Below are 18018 nucleotides of genomic sequence, written 5' to 3' on the forward strand. Positions count from 1 at the left end.
GAGAGAGAGAGAGAGAGAGAGAGAGAGAGAGAGAGAGAGAGAGAGAGATCCAATCTCGGAGGAGTCATGCCCTTCGTGAGCCATGGAGACCATCGACCAGAGGGGAAACTCTCCTCCCATCTAGTGGGAGGCCAAGGAAGAAGAAGAAGGAGGGGGGCTCTCTCCCACTCTCTTCTGGTGGTGCCTAAACGCCGTCGGGGCAACCATCGTGACGACGATCTACACCAACAACTTCACCGCCGTCATCACCAACTCTCTCCCCCTCTATGCAGTGGTGCAACACCTCTTCTCCCCGCTGTAATCTCTACTTAAACATGGTGCTTAAGGAAGAGAGGGGGAGAGAGCCCCCTCCTTCTTCTTCTTCCTTGGCCTACCCTATATATTATTACCCAATGATGTATGGCTATCCTATGATGTTTGAGTAGATTCATTTTGTCCTATAGGTTGATTGATGATCATGATTGGTTTGAGTTGTATATTTTATTTTGGTGTTGTCCTACGTTGCCCTCCATGTTGCGCAAGCATGTGAGATTACCATTGTAGGGTGTTGCAATACGTTCATAATTCGCTTATAGTGGGTGGCGAGAGTGACAAAAGCTTATACCTGTAGGGGAACGTAGTAATTTCAAAAAATTCCTATGCACACGCAAGATCGTGGTGATGCATAGCAACGAGAGGGGAGAGTGTGTCCATGTACCCTCGTAGACCGAAAGCGGAAGCGTTAGCACAATGCGGTTGATGTAGTCGTATGTCTTCACGATCCGACCGATCAAGTACCGAACGCACGACACCTCCGAGTTCTGCACACGTTCAACTCGATGACGTCCCTCGAACTCCGATCCAGCCGAGCTTTGAGGGAGAGTTCCGTCAGCATGACAGCGTGGTGATGATAATGATGTTCTATCGACGCAGGGCTTCGCCTAAGCACTGCTACGATATGACCGAGGTGATTATGGTGGAGGGGGCACCGCACACGGCTAAGAGATCCAAAGGATCAATTGTTGTGTCTCTAGGGGGTACCTCCCTCCCCGTATATAAAGGAGTGGAGGACGGGGAGGGAGCCGGCCACCCTTGGCGCGCCCCATGAGGTGTCCTACTCCCACCGGGAGTAGGACTCCCCCCTTCCATGTTGGAGTAGGAGAGGAGAGGAAAGGAGAAAGAGGAAGAAAGGAAAGGGGGGGGGGCACCGCCCCCCTTCCTTGTCCAATTCGGACTTGGGAGGGGAGGGGCACGCGGCTGCCCCTTGGCTGCCTCTCCTCTTCCACCAATTGGGCCCATGAGGCCCAATAACCTCTGGGGGGGGGGGGTCTGGTAACCCCCCGGTACTCCGGTATATATATCCGATAACCCCAGAACCATTCCGGTGTCCGAATTAATATAGTCATACAATATATCAATCTTTATGTCTCGACCATTTCAAGACTCCTCGTCATGTCCGTGATCACATCCGGGACTCCAACTACCTTCAGTACATCAAAACACATAAACTCATAATATAACTGTCATCAAACTTTAAGCGTGTGGACCCTACGGGTTCAAGAACTATGTAGACATGACCGAGACACATCTCCGGTCAATAACCAATAGCGGAACCTGGATGCTCATATTTGGCTCCTACATATTGTACAAAGATATTTATTGGTCAAACCGCATAACAACATACGTTGTTCCCTTTGTCATCGGTATGTTACTTGCCCAAGATTCGATCATCGGTATCTCAATACCTAGTTCAATCTCGTTACCGGAAAGTCACTTTACTCATTCCGTAATACATCATCCCGCAACTAACTCATTAGTTGCAATTCTTGCAAGGCTTAAGTGATGTGTATTACCGAGTGGGCCCAGAGATACCTCTCTGACAATCGAAGTGACAAATCCTAATCTCGAAATACGAGAGTTGCATAATCTCATAGTCATAGGAACATGTATAAGTCATGAATAAAGCAATAGCAACAAACTAAATGATCAAGTGCTAAGCTAACGGAATGGGTCAAGTCAATCACATCATTCTCCTAATGATATGATCCCGTTAATCAAATGACAACTCTTTGTTTATGGCTAGGAAACATAACCATCTTTGATCAATGAGCTAGTCAAGTAGAGGCATACTAGTGACACTCTGTTTGTCTATGTATTCACACATGTATCATGTTTCTGGTTAATACAATTCTAGCATGAATAATAAACATTTATCATGATATAAGGAAATAAATAATAACTTTATTATTGCCTCTAGGGCATATTTCCTTCAGTCTCCCACTTGCACTAGAGTCAATAATATAGTTCACATCTTTATGTGATTAGTTCACATCTCCATGTGACTAATACCCAAATGGTTTACTAGAGTCTATAATCTAGTTCACATCGTTATGTGATTAACACCCAAAGAGTGATCTTGTTTTGCTTGTGACAGAAGTTTAGTCTATGGGTCTGCAACATTCAGATCCGTATGTATTTCGCAAATTTCTATGTCTACATTGACCTGCACGGAGCTACTCTAGCTAATTGCTCCCACTTTTAATATGTATCCAGATTGAGACTTAGAGTCATCTAGATCGATGTAAAAAGCTTGAATCGACGTAACTCTTTACGAAGAACTCTTTTATCACCTCCATAACCGAGAAATATTTCCTTAGTCCTCTAAGGATAATTTTGACCGCTGTCCAGTGATCTACTCGTAGATCACTATTGTACTCCCTTGCCAGAAAGATGCTGAGGTATATAATAGGACTGGTAAACAACATAGCTGTGACGCCCGGGCAATCAAGCTACAGTAACCCTCTAGTAATGATGCCACGTCACCTCGATTATTGTTGATATTCTCGCGTTAGTTTAGAACCGATCCAAATTCAAATTTGAATTTAAGTCAAACAATAAAAGTTTTCAAACATTAAACTACAAATGTTTGGTTTGTACTAAATATTACAAAGGTAATTATGGTGCAACAAACCCATTTTTATAAAATGCCTAAGGAATTTAAAATGATTTAAAAACAGAAAAGAAAATAAATAAAAGAAAGAAACTACAAAATAGAAAACAAACAAAAAAAAGGGAAAAGGACCCACGGGCCAGCCGACCCAACAGGCTGGCCCATTCGGCCAACCGGCCAGCCCACCCACGCTCCCTATACACCCCTGCCCAAACCCTAACCGACACCCAGTACCCCACTCCTCCTCGTTCCCCACTCTCCCTCTCTTTCTCCCGATCCCATCTGGGTCGAGGCACCCAAGCCCGCCGCCGTCGTTCGACCCGCGGCGCTGCCCGTCGCCACCGCCCGGGGCCACCTCGCCAGACCGCCGCACCACAGCCCCCTGCCTCCTCCCAGGCGCCCCCCTACTCGACTGGATCGGGGAGGGGCCAGATCCCGCGCCGCCCAGAGCCTGCGACGCCGGTGCCCATCCCGGCGCCGCCTCGTCGCTGCTGTGCTCCGCCACCTCGTCGTCGCCGCTCCATCGCCTCTTCCTCGCTGACGCCAATGCGCCCCGTCGCCCCCCCTTCCCTGCTCGCAAGTGAGCGCTGCCGTCCCCCTTCGCCCCCTCTCTCCCTGTGTCGCCCCGGTCACCACCATCCCCGCCCGCGGTCGACGCGCTCCGGCCCCACCCGTTGCACCTCACCGCGTGCCTCTCCCCGTCGCTCCCGTGCACGGCCTCGCTGGCCCACGGCCGCGGCCACGGCGCTCGACCGCCCTGCTCGTGACCCGTGGCCGCGCCACCATCACCTCCTCATGCGCCCCGCCACTGCGTCGCGGCCTTCGCCTGGACGCCGCCCCTCGCTGCCGATTCCCGGCGCCCGCACGCGTGCCGACCGCCTCGGTCGCGCCCGGTGGCCTCACCCCCACACCGCCGCCCCGCAACGCTCGGTCGGGTGCGCCCCTGTTCGGGCTGTGCCCCGACGCCCGCGCCCTCTAGGCCCCTATGGGCCACAGACATGTGGGGCCCGGCCCCAGAACATTTTAAAAAAGAAGAAAAGAAAAAGGAAATAAAATAAAAATGAAATAATAAAATTAATAAATAAATAATCAATTAATTAGTGAATTAATTAACTTAATTAATCTTGTTTAGTTAACCTAATTAACTATTGTGAGTTATTTAAACTGTGATTAGATTAGTTAAATCCTAATTAGAGTAAATAGAGTATGATATGCGGGACCCACACGTCAGATTGACCCAATCAACTCCCTGTTGACTGCTGACGTCATGCTGACATCAGCATGCACTATTCTGGATAATGTTAGAATTAAATAGTTAAATAAATTCTAAAAATGATTAAAACTTTAGAAAATCATATAAAATAAACCGTAGCTCAGATGAAAATACTTTCTACATGAAAGTTGCTCAGAACGACGAGACGAATCCGGATACGCAGCCCGTTCGTCCACCACACCCCCCTAACCTATCGAACTCGCAACTTTTCCCCTCCGGCTCCTCTGCCCGAAAACGCGAAACACCGGGAATACTTTCCCGGATGTTTTCCCCCTTCGTCGGTATCACCTACTACCGCGTTCGGGCACACCTAGCACCGCGTATTGCCTCGTTTTGTTTGTGATACTTTGTTGGCTCTGTATTTACTGTTTCTTCCCCCCTCTTCTTCCCCGGTAGACCCCGAGACCGGCGCTGATGCCACCGAGTACGACTACATCGACGACGACCCCTCTCTCTTGCCAGAGCAACCAGGCAAGCCCCCCCCCCTTGATCACCAGATATCGCCTATTCTCCTCTATACTGCTTGCATTAGAGTAGTGTAGCATGTTACTACTTTCCGTTAATCCTATTCTGATGCATAGCCTGACATTGTTGCTACAGTCAATGATACCTTACCCGCAATCCTAAATGCTTAGTATAGGATGCTAGTTTATCACCTTTGGCCCTACATTCTTGTCAGTCTGCCTTGCTATACTATAGGGCCGTGATCACTCGGGAGGTGATCACGGGTATATATTATACATACTTACATACTATGCAGATGGTGACTAAAGTCGGGTCAGCTCGAAGAGTACCCGTGAGTGATTCACGGATTGGGGGCTGAAAGGACCTTTGTCCCGACGGCCCTCTGTGTGGATCTTTGTGGCGGAGCGACAGGGCAGGTTGAGACCACCTAGGAGACAGGTGGGCCTGGCCCTGTTCGGCGTTCGCGGATATTTAACACGCTTAACGAGATCTTGGTATTTGATCTGAGTTGGCTACGAGCCTATATGCACTAACCATCTACGCGGGAGTAGTTATGGGTATCCTGACGTCGTGGTATCAGCCGAAGCACTTCAGACGTCAGCGACGGAGCGGCGCGCGCCGGATTGGACTGGAACGCCTGCTAGGCTAGGTCTGCTTCCGGTCGCCCTCGCAACGTGCAGGTGTGCTATGGGCGATGGGCCCAGACCCCTGTGCGCTTAGGTTTAGACCGGCGTGCTGGCCTCTCTGTTTTGCCTAGGTGGGGCTGCGACGTGTTGATCTTCCGAGGCCGGGCATGACCCAGGAAAATGTGTCCGGCCAAATTGGATCGAGCGTGTTGGGTAAGTTGGTGCACCCCTGCAGGGAAGTTAATCTATTCGAATAGCCGTGATCTTCGGTAACAGGACGACTTGGAGTTGTACCTTGACCTTATGACAACTAGAACCGGATACTTAATAAAACACACCCTTCCAAGTTCCACAGACAACCCGGTGATCGCTTTTCCACAGGGCGACGAGCAGAGGATCGCCGGGTAGGATTATGCTATGCGATGCTCTTGGAGATGCTACTTGGAGATGCTACTTGGAGGACTTCAATCTACTCTCTCCTACATGCTGCAAGACGGAGGCTGCCAGAAGCGTAGTCTTCGACAGGATTAGCTATCCCCCTCTTATTCTGGCATTCTGCAGTTCAGTCCACTGATATGGCCTCCTTACACATATACCCATGCATATGTAGTGTAGTTCCTTGCTTGCGAGTACTTTGGATGAGTACTCACGGTTGCTTTCTCCCCCCTTTTTCCCCCTTTCCTTTCTTTCTGGTTGTCGCAACCAGATGCTGGAGTCCAGGAGCCAGACGCCAACTTCGACGATGACTCCTACTACGCTGGAGGTGCCTACTACTACGTGCAGCCCGCTGATGACGACCAGGAGTAGTTAGGAGGATCTCAGGCAGGAGGTCTGCGCCTCTTTCGATTTGTATTCCAGTTTGTGCTAGCCTTCTTAAGGCAAACTTGTTTAACTTATGTCTGTACTCAGATATTGTTGCTTCCGCTGACTCGTCTATGATCGAGCACTTGTATTCGAGCCCTCGAGGCCCCTGGCTTGTATTATGATGCTTGTATGACTTATTTATGTTTTTAGAGTTGTGTTGTGATATCTCCCCGTGAGTCCCTGATCTTGATCGTACACATTTGCGTGCATGATTAGTGTACGATTGAATCGGGGCATCACAAGTTGGTATCAGAGCCGACTGCCTGTAGGAATCCCCCTTTCCAACTCCTTGGCCGAAGTTGAGTCTAGTCGTTGAAAAACTTTTTACTAACATGGCTGTGTGGCTTACGGGCCCACGTCGCCATTGGGTGGTATTAGGATCTTTTACTCCTCGACTTTTACTCTGGGGCTCTGAACTCTCTCCTACTCGGGTTAAACGAATTTACTAAATCTAACATTAGGATCTCGTTATCACTTTCACCCGGAGAGCCCCTTATTACTGATGATCGTCTGCTGCACGTGAAGACCCTGAAGATACTTTCCGCTGTTAACCCGAGAACTTGTGTTCATCGCGTTGCAATTCCCCTTCCACCGTCAACCCTTATGGGCAACTACTTACAGTTGTTATTCTTATATCATCCCCAGTTGGTCTTGTTATTACAAGATACCCTGAAAAACTCGTCGTGGTTTCGATAATCCCTTGAGCTTACTGCCTTGTTGTTCTTGTCACTTGAATACCCTACGGTTAATTCTCGCATTTATCGAGTATCCGCTCATCCCCCAGTTGTTCATGTGTTACACAAAAGTCTTCGAAATACCACCCGATATTCCGAAAATCCTCAGCAACCTATTGCTCTGGAATTTCTTGTTTGCTTTCATTATGATTAATCCCATAAGTATAGAAATCTTATTGACATTCCTTGTCATTATCATTTTGAGTCTGTTGACTCAATATGTTGCGAATGCACGCAATCATCAGTTGATCCTTTTAAATTATCTCTCCGGCTCAGACGTCTTTCAAACATGAGCTGGTTCTCGACCAAACTATCTGTCATCGATTGTGCCTCTGGTATATTCAATTGATACGTCCTTGATCAGAACGTCTGTTTCTGATCCTTTGTTTTGGAAATCATAATTCCTTTGCATTTTAGCTTTGAATTATTCAGATGATTCCATAACCTGTTGCATTCGCATTCCTTCCTCTTCTGGTTGAGTATCGATACTCACATCAGATCCTTTGTGGACCATCAAGTCCTGTGTTGGATTGTTATCCGACAGTGTCCTTCACATTTGATCACTTTGTGAGTTCTTCCCCTGATACATGATGCCCTTGTTAAGTTGTATCCTCTGCTTGTCCAACCATGCTCTGCTTTCGGGCTTGTGTTATTTACTCTTGAAACTTGTGGTATATGTTTCTAAGAAGCCCCTAGGGGTTGAACATATGCCTTCTCTAAACCGTGTGAACCCAAAAGTTTTCACGAGTCATACTCTTCTGGTGCTTCACCAGACAAAATTTCAACACTGCAACTTCATCGAACGTGAGAAGTGAATGAAAGGTTATGCATTGGAGAAGTGGGAGTCGACCTTGAACTTTGTGTTCATGCCCATGGACACGATACACATCTTCTCATCGAAGCTTCTTTTAAAATTAATTATTCCATTGATACAAGATCATCTTATATCTGGGATCTGGCCTTTTTGCAATCGTGGTTCCGACCATGTTCTCCTTTAAATACCATTTCTCGTGCAAGTTTAAGCACTTGTCTTCTGCAAAGCAATGCCCCAGTCCAACCTCTACTTCGATCTGTCATCGAGTATTACCCCATGGTATCTCGAGATTATCATGGAACTGCCTAAATTTTTATGAGTTCATCAAGTACTACCTTCTCACTGATTCAAATTTTTCACGGGCTCTGAGTTATTAAAAACTCAAAGACACCGATAAATGAATCGAGTTCGCATTGCGATTCAACAAGTATTTGAACCCATCACTGCTTACAAATTTATTAATCCTTCAAGTTGTTCCTAGCCTGATCGGCTATATCATTATCGAGCTAATTTTAACTGTGCTACCCGGTCCTTCTTCCCGGAGCACAATTTTCGACGATGAACTAACCTTACGTCGATCATCATCATCATATCATTTCGCCTTGAACAACAAGCTTGGTTTCGAGTTTGTGTCGTACCCTTGGTTCCAATAACCTTTCACTTTATCATTACTTTGACTTGATGTCGTCGCCAATCGATTACATCTTCATGAACTCTCGCGACAAATGTGTCGTGAATATCATCAACATTCTGAGATCTTCCAAGAGATCTATTGAAATCATGATGAGAAATACCATCCTTGCCCTCGATGATTGGTGTTATCATCGACCACTTTATTGCCTTCCGTTCAACACAAACTGGTTCGTGTTTCGTGTTATACCTTGAGATCCTTACTATCCAACATTTGTTCTTCTTTAGCTTGGAGTATTACCATCTTTTATGACAAGAATGTCATGAGGATTACTCCACCTCTTAAGAATTCTTGGTATAGTGATACTTCTCACCATCACCATTCTTTCTTGGTTCCCGTATTGATTCTAACCGAGGTACCTACAAGTGAAAGGTGTTGTTTGGATTCTGTACTTCTTGTTGGGGAACGTAGCAGAAATTCAAAATTTTCCTACGTGTCACCAAGATCTATCTATGGAGAGACCAGCAACGAGTAGAAAGAGAGTGCATCTACATACCCTTGTAGATCGCTAAGCGGAAGCGTTCAAGTGAACGGGGTTGATGGAGTCGTACTCGTCGTGATTCAAATCACCGATGATCCTAGTGCCGAACGGACGGCACCTCCGCGTTCAACACACGTACAGCCCGGTGACGTCTCCCACGCCTTGATCCAGCAAGGAGAGAGGGAGAGGTTGAGGAAGACTCCATCCAACAGCAGCACAACGGCGTGGTGGTGGTGGAGGAGCGTGGCAATCCAGCAGGGCTTCGCTAAGCACCATGGGAGAGGAGGAGTAGGAAGAGAGGTAGGGCTATGCCAGAACTTCGTGTATAGCTCCCATGCGCCTCCCCACTATATATAGGGGTGGAGGGGCTGGTTTCTTGCCCTCCAAGTCCATTGGGGCGTTGGCCAAGGTGGGAGGAAAGAAATCTCATTATTTCCTTCCCCACCGATTGTTATCCCCCCTTTTTAGGGATCTTGATCTTATCCCTTCGGGATATGATCTTATTCCTTCTAAGGGGGGATCTTGGTGCGCCTTGACCAGGGGTGTGGGGCCTTGCCCCCACTACCCACGTCCATGTGGGTCCCCCCATGCAGGTGGGCCCCACTCCGGAACCTTCTAGAACCTTCCCGGTACAATACCGAAAAATCCCGAACATTTTCCGGTGGCCAAAATAGGACTTCCCATATATAAATCTTTACCTCCGGACCATTCCGGAACTCCTCGTGACGTCCGGGATCTCATCCGGGAATCCGAACAACATTCCGTAACCACATACAAACTTCCTTTATAACCCTAGCGTCATCGAACCTTAAGTGTGTAGACCCTACGGGTTCGGGAGACATGTAGACATGACCGAGACGTTCTCCGGTCAATAACCAACAGCGGGATCTGGATACCCATGATGGCTCCCACATGTTCCACGATGATCTCATCGGATGAACCACGATGTCAAGGACTTAATCAATCCCGTATTCAATTCCCTTTGTCTATCGGTATGTTACTTGCCCGAGATTCGATCGTCGGTATCCAATACCTTGTTCAATCTCGTTACCGGCAAGTCACTTTACTCGTTCCGTAACACATCATCCCGTGATCAACTCCTTGGTCACATTGCGCATATGATGATGTCCTACCGAGTGGGCCCAGAGATACCTCTCCGTTTACACGGAGTGACAAATCCCAGTCTCGATCCGCATAAAACAATAGATACTTTCGGAGATACCTGTAGTGCACCTTTATAGTCACCCAGTTACGTTGTGACGTTTGATACACCCAAAGCACTCCTACGGTATCCAGGAGTTACACGCTCTCATGGCCGAAGGAAGAGATACTTGACATTGGCAAAGCTCTAGCAAATGAACTACACGATCTTTTGTGCTAGTCTTAGGATTGGGTCTTGTCCATCACATCATTCTCCTAATGATGTGATCCCGTTATCAACGACATCCAATGTCCATAGCCAGGAAACCATGACTATCTGTTGATCACAACGAGCTAGTCAACTAGAGGCTCACTAGGGACATATTGTGGTCTATGTATTCACACGTGTATTACGATTTCCGGATAATACAGTTATAGCATGAATAAAAGACAATTATCATGAACAAGGAAATATAATAATAATACTTTTATTATTGCCTCTAGGGCATATTTCCAACAGTCTCCCACTTGCACTAGAGTCAATAATCTAGTTCACATCGCCATGTGATTAACACTCACAGGTCACATCGCCATGTGACTAATACCCAAGAGTTTACAAGAGTCAGTAGTCTAGTTCACATCACTATGTGATTAACACTCAATGAGTTTTATGTTTGATCATGTTGCTTGTGAGAGAGGTTTTAGTCAACGGGTCTGAACCTTTCAGATCCATGTGTGCTTTACAAATCTCTATGTCATCTCCTAGATGCAGCTACCACACTCTATTTGGAGCTATTCCAAACAACTGTTCTAGTTGGAGCTATTCTAAATTATTGCTCCATTATATGTATCCGGTCTCTCTACTCAGAGCTATCCGGATAGGTGTCAAGCTTGCATTGTCGTAACCTTTACGACAAACTCTTTTACCACCTCCATAATCGAGAAAATTCCTTAGTCCACTAGTTACTAAGGATAACTTTGACCGCTGTCCTGTGAGCCATTCTTGGATCACTCTTGTACCCCTTGACTGACTCATGGCAAGGCACACTTCAGGTGCGGTACACAGCATAGCATACTGAAGAGCCTACGTCTTAAGCATAGGGGATGACCTTCGTCCTTTCTCTCTATTCTGCCGTGGTCGAGCTTTAAGTCTTAACTTCGTACCTTACAACTCAGGCAAGAACTCCTTCTTTGACTGGTCCATCTTGAACACCTTCAAGATCATGTCAAGGTATGTGCTCATTTGAAAGTATTATTAAGCATTTTGATCTATCCTTATAGATCTTGATGCTCAATGTTCAAGTAGCTTAATCCAGGCTTTCCATTGAAAAACACTTTCAAAATAACCCTATATGCTTTCCAGAAATTCTACGTTATTTCTGATCAACAATATGTCAACAACATATACTCATCAGAAATTCTATAGTGCTCCCACTCACTTCTTTGGAAATACAAGTTTCTCATAAACTTTGTACAAACCCAAAATTTTTGATCATCATCAAAGCATACATTCCAACTCCGAGATGCTCACTCCAGTCCTTAGAAGGATTGCTGGAGCTTTGCATACTTATTAGCATCTTTCGGGATTGACAAAACCTTCCGGTTGTATCACATACAACCTTTCCTCATTAAAATCGTCGAGGAAACAATGTTTTGACATCCTATCTGCAAGATTTCATAAATAATGCAGTAATCGCTAATATAATTCCAACAGACTCTTAGCATCGCTACGAGTGAGAAAATCTCATCGTAGTCAACTCCTTGAACTTGTCGGAAAACATCTTAACGACAAGTCGAGCTTTCTTAATGGTGACATTTACCATCATTGTCCGTCTTCCTTTTGAAATCCATCTGTACTCATTAGCCTTACAACCATCGAGCCGTTCTGCCAAAGTCTACACTTTGTTTTCATACATGGATCCTCTCTCGGATCTTATGGCCTCAAGCCATTTATCGGAATCCGGGCCCACCATCGCTTCTCCATAGCTCGTAGGTTCATTGTTGTCTAGCAACATGACCTTCAAGACAGGATTACGTACCACTCTGAAGTAGTACGCATCCTTGTCATCCTACGAGGTTTGGGAGTGACTTGATCCGAAGTTTCATGATCAATATCATAAGCTTCCACTTCAATTGGTGTAGGTGCCACAGGAACAACTCCCTGTGCCCTGTCACACACTAGTTGAAGAGACGGTTCAATAACCTCATCAAGTCTCCACCATCCTCCCACTCAATTCTTTCGAGAGAAACTTTTCCTCGAGAAAGGACCCGATTCTAGAAACAATCCATATTGCTTTCGGATCTGAATTAGGAGGTATACCCAACTGTTTTGGGTTTCCTATGAAGATGCATTTTATTCGCTTTGGGTTCGAGCTTATCAACCTGAAACTTTTTCATATAAGCGTCGCAGCCCCAAACTTTTAAGAAACGACAACTTAGGTTTCTCTAAACCATAATTCATACGGTGTCATCTCATCGGAATTACGTGGTACCCTATTTAAAGTGAATGTGGTTGTCTCTAATGCCTAACCCATGAACGATAGTGGTAATTCGATAAGAGACATCATGGTACGCACCATATCCAATAGGGTGCAACTATGATGTTCGGACATACCATCACATTATGGTGTTCCAGGCGGTATTAATTGCGAAACAATTTCCACAATGTCTTAATTGTGTGCCAAAACTCGTAACTCAGATATTCATCTCTATGATCATATCATAGACATTTTATCCTCTTGTCACAATGATCTGCTACTTCACTCTGAAATTACTTGAACCATTCAATAATTTAGACTTGTGTTTCATCAAGTAAATATACTCAACATTTACTCGAATCATCTGTGAAGTAAGAACATAATGATATTCACTGCATGCCTCAGCACTCATTCGACTGCACACATCAAAATGTGTTACTTCCAACAAGTTGCTATCTTGTTCCATCTTACTGAAAATGAGGCTTTTCAGTCATCTTGCCCATGTGGTATGATTTGCATATCTCAAGTGATTCAAAATCAAGTGAGTCCGAACGATCCATTTGCATGGAGTTTCTTCATGCATATACACCAATAGACATGGTTCGCATGTCTCAAACTTTTCAAAAACGAGTGAGTCCAAAGATCCATCAACATGGAGCTTCTTCATGCGTTTTATACCATTATGACTTACATGGCAGTGCCACAAGTAAGTGGTACTATCATTACTATCTTATTACTTTTGGTATGAAAATGTGTATCACTACGACCGAGATTCAATAAACCATTCCTTTAGGTGCAAGACCATTGAAGGTATTATTCAAAAATAGAGTAACCATTATTCTCCTTAAATGAATAACCGTATTGCGATAGACATAATCCAATCATGTCTATGCTCAACGCAAACACCAATCTCGGTGGTAGAGGGAGCGTGCGATGCTTGATCATATTAACCTTGGAAACACTTCCAACATATATCGTCAGCTCACCTTTAGCTAGTCTCTGTTTATTCCGTAGCTTTTATTTCGAGTTACTAACACTTAGCAACCGAACCGGTATCCAATACCCTGGTGCTACTAGGAGTACTAGTAAAGTACACATTAACATAATGTATATCCAATATACTTCTATCGACCTTGCCAGCCTTCTCATCTACCAAGTATCTAGGGTAATGCTGCTCCAGTGGTTGTTCCCCTTATTACAGAAGCACTTAGTCTCGGGTTTGGGTTCAACCTTGGGTTTCTTCACTAGAGCAGCAGCTGAATTGCCGTTTCATGAAGTATCCCTTTGTTCCCTTGCCCTTCTTGAAACTAGTGGTTTCACCAACCATCAACAATTGATGCTCCTTCTTGATTTCTACTTTCGCGGTGTCAAACATCATGAATATTTCAAGGATCATCATATTTATCCCTGATATGTTATAGTTAATCACGAAGCTCTAGCAGCTTGGTGGCAATGACTTTGGGGAAACATCACTATCTCATCTGGAGGATCAACTCCCACTCGATTCAAGTGATTGTTGTGCTCAGACAATCTGAGCACAAGCTCAACGATTGAGCTTTTCTCCCTTAGTTTGCAGGCTAAGAAAATAGTCGGAGGTCTTATACCTCTTGACGTGGGCACGAGCCTGAAATCCCAATTTCAGCCCTCGAAACATCTCATATGTTCCGCGACGTTTCGAAAACGTCTTTGGTGCCTCTACTTAAACCATTTAATTGAACTATCACGTAGTTATCAAAACGTGTATGTCCGATGTTCGCAACATCGACAAACGACGTTGGGGTTCAGCACACTGAGCGGTGCATTAAGGACATAAGCTTTCTACTGATCGCATAATCGCTACTATCAACTTTCAACTATATTTTCTCTAGGAACATATCTAAACAGTGGAACTAAAGCGCGAGCTTACGACATAATTTGCAAAAGGTCTTTTGACTATGTTCAGGATAATTAAGTTCATCTTATGAACTCCCACTTAGATAGACATCCCTCTGGTCATCTAAGTGATCACATGATCCGAGTCAACTAGGCCGTGTCCAATCATCACGTGAGACGGACTAGTCATCATCAGTGAACATCTTCATGTTGATCGTATCTACCATACGACTCATGCTCGACCTTTCGGTCTCCGTGTTCCGAGGCCATGTCTGCACATGCTAGGCTCGTCAAGTTAACCCTAAGTGTTTTCGCTGTGTAAAACTGTCTTACACCCGTTGTATGTGAACGTAAGAATCCATCACACCCGATCATCACGTGGTGCTTAGAAGCGACGAACTGTAGCAACGGTGCACAGTTAGGGGAGAACACTTCTTGAAATTTTGTAAGGGATCATCTTATTTACTACCGTCGTCCTAAGCAAACAAGATGCATAAACATGATAAACATCACATGCAGTCAAATAGTGACATGATATGGCCAATATCATTTTGCTCCTTTTGATCTTCATCTTCGGGGATCCATGATCATCATCGTCACCAGCACGACACCATGATCTCCATCATCATGATCTCCATCATCGTGTCTTCATGAAGTTGTCACGCCAACGACTACTTCTACTTCTATGACTAACGAGTTTAGCAATAAAGTAAAGTAGTTTACATGGCGTTCTTCAATGACACGCAGGTCATACAATAAATAAAGACAACTCCTATGGCTCCTGCCGGTTGTCATACTCATCGACATGCAAGTCGTGAATCCTATTACAAGAACATGATCAATCTCATACATCACATATCATTCATCACATTCTTCTTGGCCATATCACATCACATAGCATACCCTGCAAAAACAAGTTAGACATCCTCTAATTGTTGTTGCATGTTTTACGTGGCTGCTATGGGTTTCTAGCAAGAACGTTTCTTACCTACGCAAGACCACAACGTGATATGCCAATTGCTATTTACCCTTCATAAGGACCCTTTTCATCGAATCCGTTCCGACTAAAGTGGGAGAGACTGGCACCCGCTAGCCACCTTATGCACCAACTGCATGTCAATCGGTGGAACCTGTCTCACGTAAGAGTACGTGTAAGGTCGGTCCGGGCCGCTTCATCCCACAATACCGTCGAAACAAGATTGGACTAGTAACGGTAAGCATATTGAACAACATCAACGCCCACAACTACTTTGTGTTCTACTCGTGCAAAGAATCTACGCAATAGACCTAGCTCATGATGCCACTGTTGGGGAACGTAGCAGAAATTCTGTAATTTTCCTACGTGTCACCAAGATCTATCTATGGAGAGACCAGCAACGAGTAGAAAGAGAGTGCATCTACATACCCTTGTAGATCGCTAAGCGGAAGCGTTCAAGTGAACGGGGTTGATGGAGTCGTACTCGTCGTGATTCAAATCACCGATGATCCTAGTGCCGAACGGACGGCACCTCCGCGTTCAACACACGTACAGCCCGGTGACGTCTCCCACGCCTTGATCCAGCAAGGAGAGAGGGAGAGATTGAGGGAGACTCCATCCAACAGCAGCACAACGGCGTGGTGGTGGTGGAGGAGCGTGGCAATCCAGCAGGGCTTCGCCAAGCACCATGGGAGAGGAGGAGTAGGAAGAGAGGTAGGGCTGTGCCAGAACTTCGTGTATAGCTCCCATGCGCCTCCCCACTATATATAGGGGTGGAGGGGCTGGTTTCTTGCCCTCCAAGTCCATTGGGGCGTTGGCCAAGGTGGGAGGAAAGAAATCTCATTATTTCCTTCCCACCGATTGTTATCCCCCCTTTTTAGGGATCTTGATCTTATCCCTTCGGGATATGATCTTATTCCTTCTAAGGGGGGATCTTGGTGCGCCTTGACCACGGGTGTGGGGCCTTGCCCCCACTACCCACGTCCATGTGGGTCCCCCCATGCAGGTGGGCCCCACTCCGGAACCTTCTAGAACCTTCCCGGTACAATACCGAAAAATCCTGAACATTTTCCGGTGGCCAAAATAGGACTTCCCATATATAAATCTTTACCTCCGGAACATTCCGGAACTCCTCGTGACGTCCGGGATCTCATCCGGGATTCCGAACAACATTCGGTAACCACATACAAACTTCCTTTATAACCCTAGCGTCATCGAACCTTAAGTGTGTAGACCCTACGGGTTCGGGAGACATGTAGACATGACCGAGACGTTCTCCGGTCAATAACCAACAGCGGGATCTGGATACCCATGATGGCTCCCACATGTTCCACGATGATCTCATCGGATGAACCACGATGTCAAGGACTTAATCAATCCCGTATTCAATTCCCTTTGTCTATCGGTATGTTACTTGCCCGAGATTCGATCGTCGGTATCCAATACCTTGTTCAATCTCGTTACCGGCAAGTCACTTTACTCGTTCCGTAACACATCATCCCGTGATCAACTCCTTGGTCACATTGCGCATATGATGATGTCCTACCGAGTGGGCCCAGAGATACCTCTCCGTTTACACGGAGTGACAAATCCCAGTCTCGATCCGCATAAAACAATAGATACTTTTGGAGATACCTGTAGTGCACCTTTATAGTCACCCAGTTACGTTGTGACGTTTGATACACCCAAAGCACTCCTACGGTATCCAAGAGTTACACACTCTCATGGTCGAAGGAAGAGATACTTGACATTGGCAAAGCTCTAGCAAATGAACTACACGATCTTTTGTGCTAGTCTTAGGATTGGGTCTTGTCCATCACATCATTCTCCTAATGATGTGATCCCGTTATCAACGACATCCAATGTCCATAGCCAGGAAACCATGACTATCTGTTGATCACAACGAGCTAGTCAACTAGAGGCTCACTAGGGACATATTGTGGTCTATGTATTCACACGTGTATTACGATTTCCCGATAATACAGTTATAGCATGAATAAAAGACAATTATCATGAACAAGGAAATATAATAATAATACTTTTATTATTGCCTCTAGGGCATATTTCCAACACTTCTAGCAACCCTATTGCTTGAAGTTAATGGTCAACCGTTCATTCTTAGACTATTGATTATTGAATCACCATTCTATCATTGATCGTGCTACCTAGTCCCATATTTCGGTTGCACCTTTAACCAATGTTTAACTATGTATTTTTTCCTCAAGCATACATCATTATATCATTTGATCCGACAAGTGTTATCTCCTTGTTCACATAACTGTGGAAATCCACCTTTTTGGAAATCTTGAGGATTTTCGCTGATTCCATCAGCTACCCCCTCATCCTCTCCTTGATTTAATGATGAGCTCTTGTTTAGGAACTTGCTCCCATACCTGACACCAATCAGATCTGAATCTCAGTCAGATATGATGGTTGGGACAACTTTCCAAGAGTCATGATGTTGATCCTTTGATGACCCGGTAACATGATGTCATGCCTGGCACCCCCCCCCCCCCGGCTGGAGGACCTATCATTATAGATTCCTTTTCAGCAAGGTTATCCATTCATCCATGAGGAAATTGTAAGACTTATTCTACAAGTTATTCCTGATGGATCCTTCGTGTTTCCAAAGTCTGATCTTCACCTGAAGACCTTGTCAATGCTATCTCGAAGCAT

Source organism: Triticum dicoccoides, chromosome 7A (assembly GCF_002162155.2).
Source record: "Triticum dicoccoides isolate Atlit2015 ecotype Zavitan chromosome 7A, WEW_v2.0, whole genome shotgun sequence".
In the NCBI taxonomy this organism is placed as follows: domain Eukaryota; kingdom Viridiplantae; phylum Streptophyta; class Magnoliopsida; order Poales; family Poaceae; genus Triticum; species Triticum dicoccoides.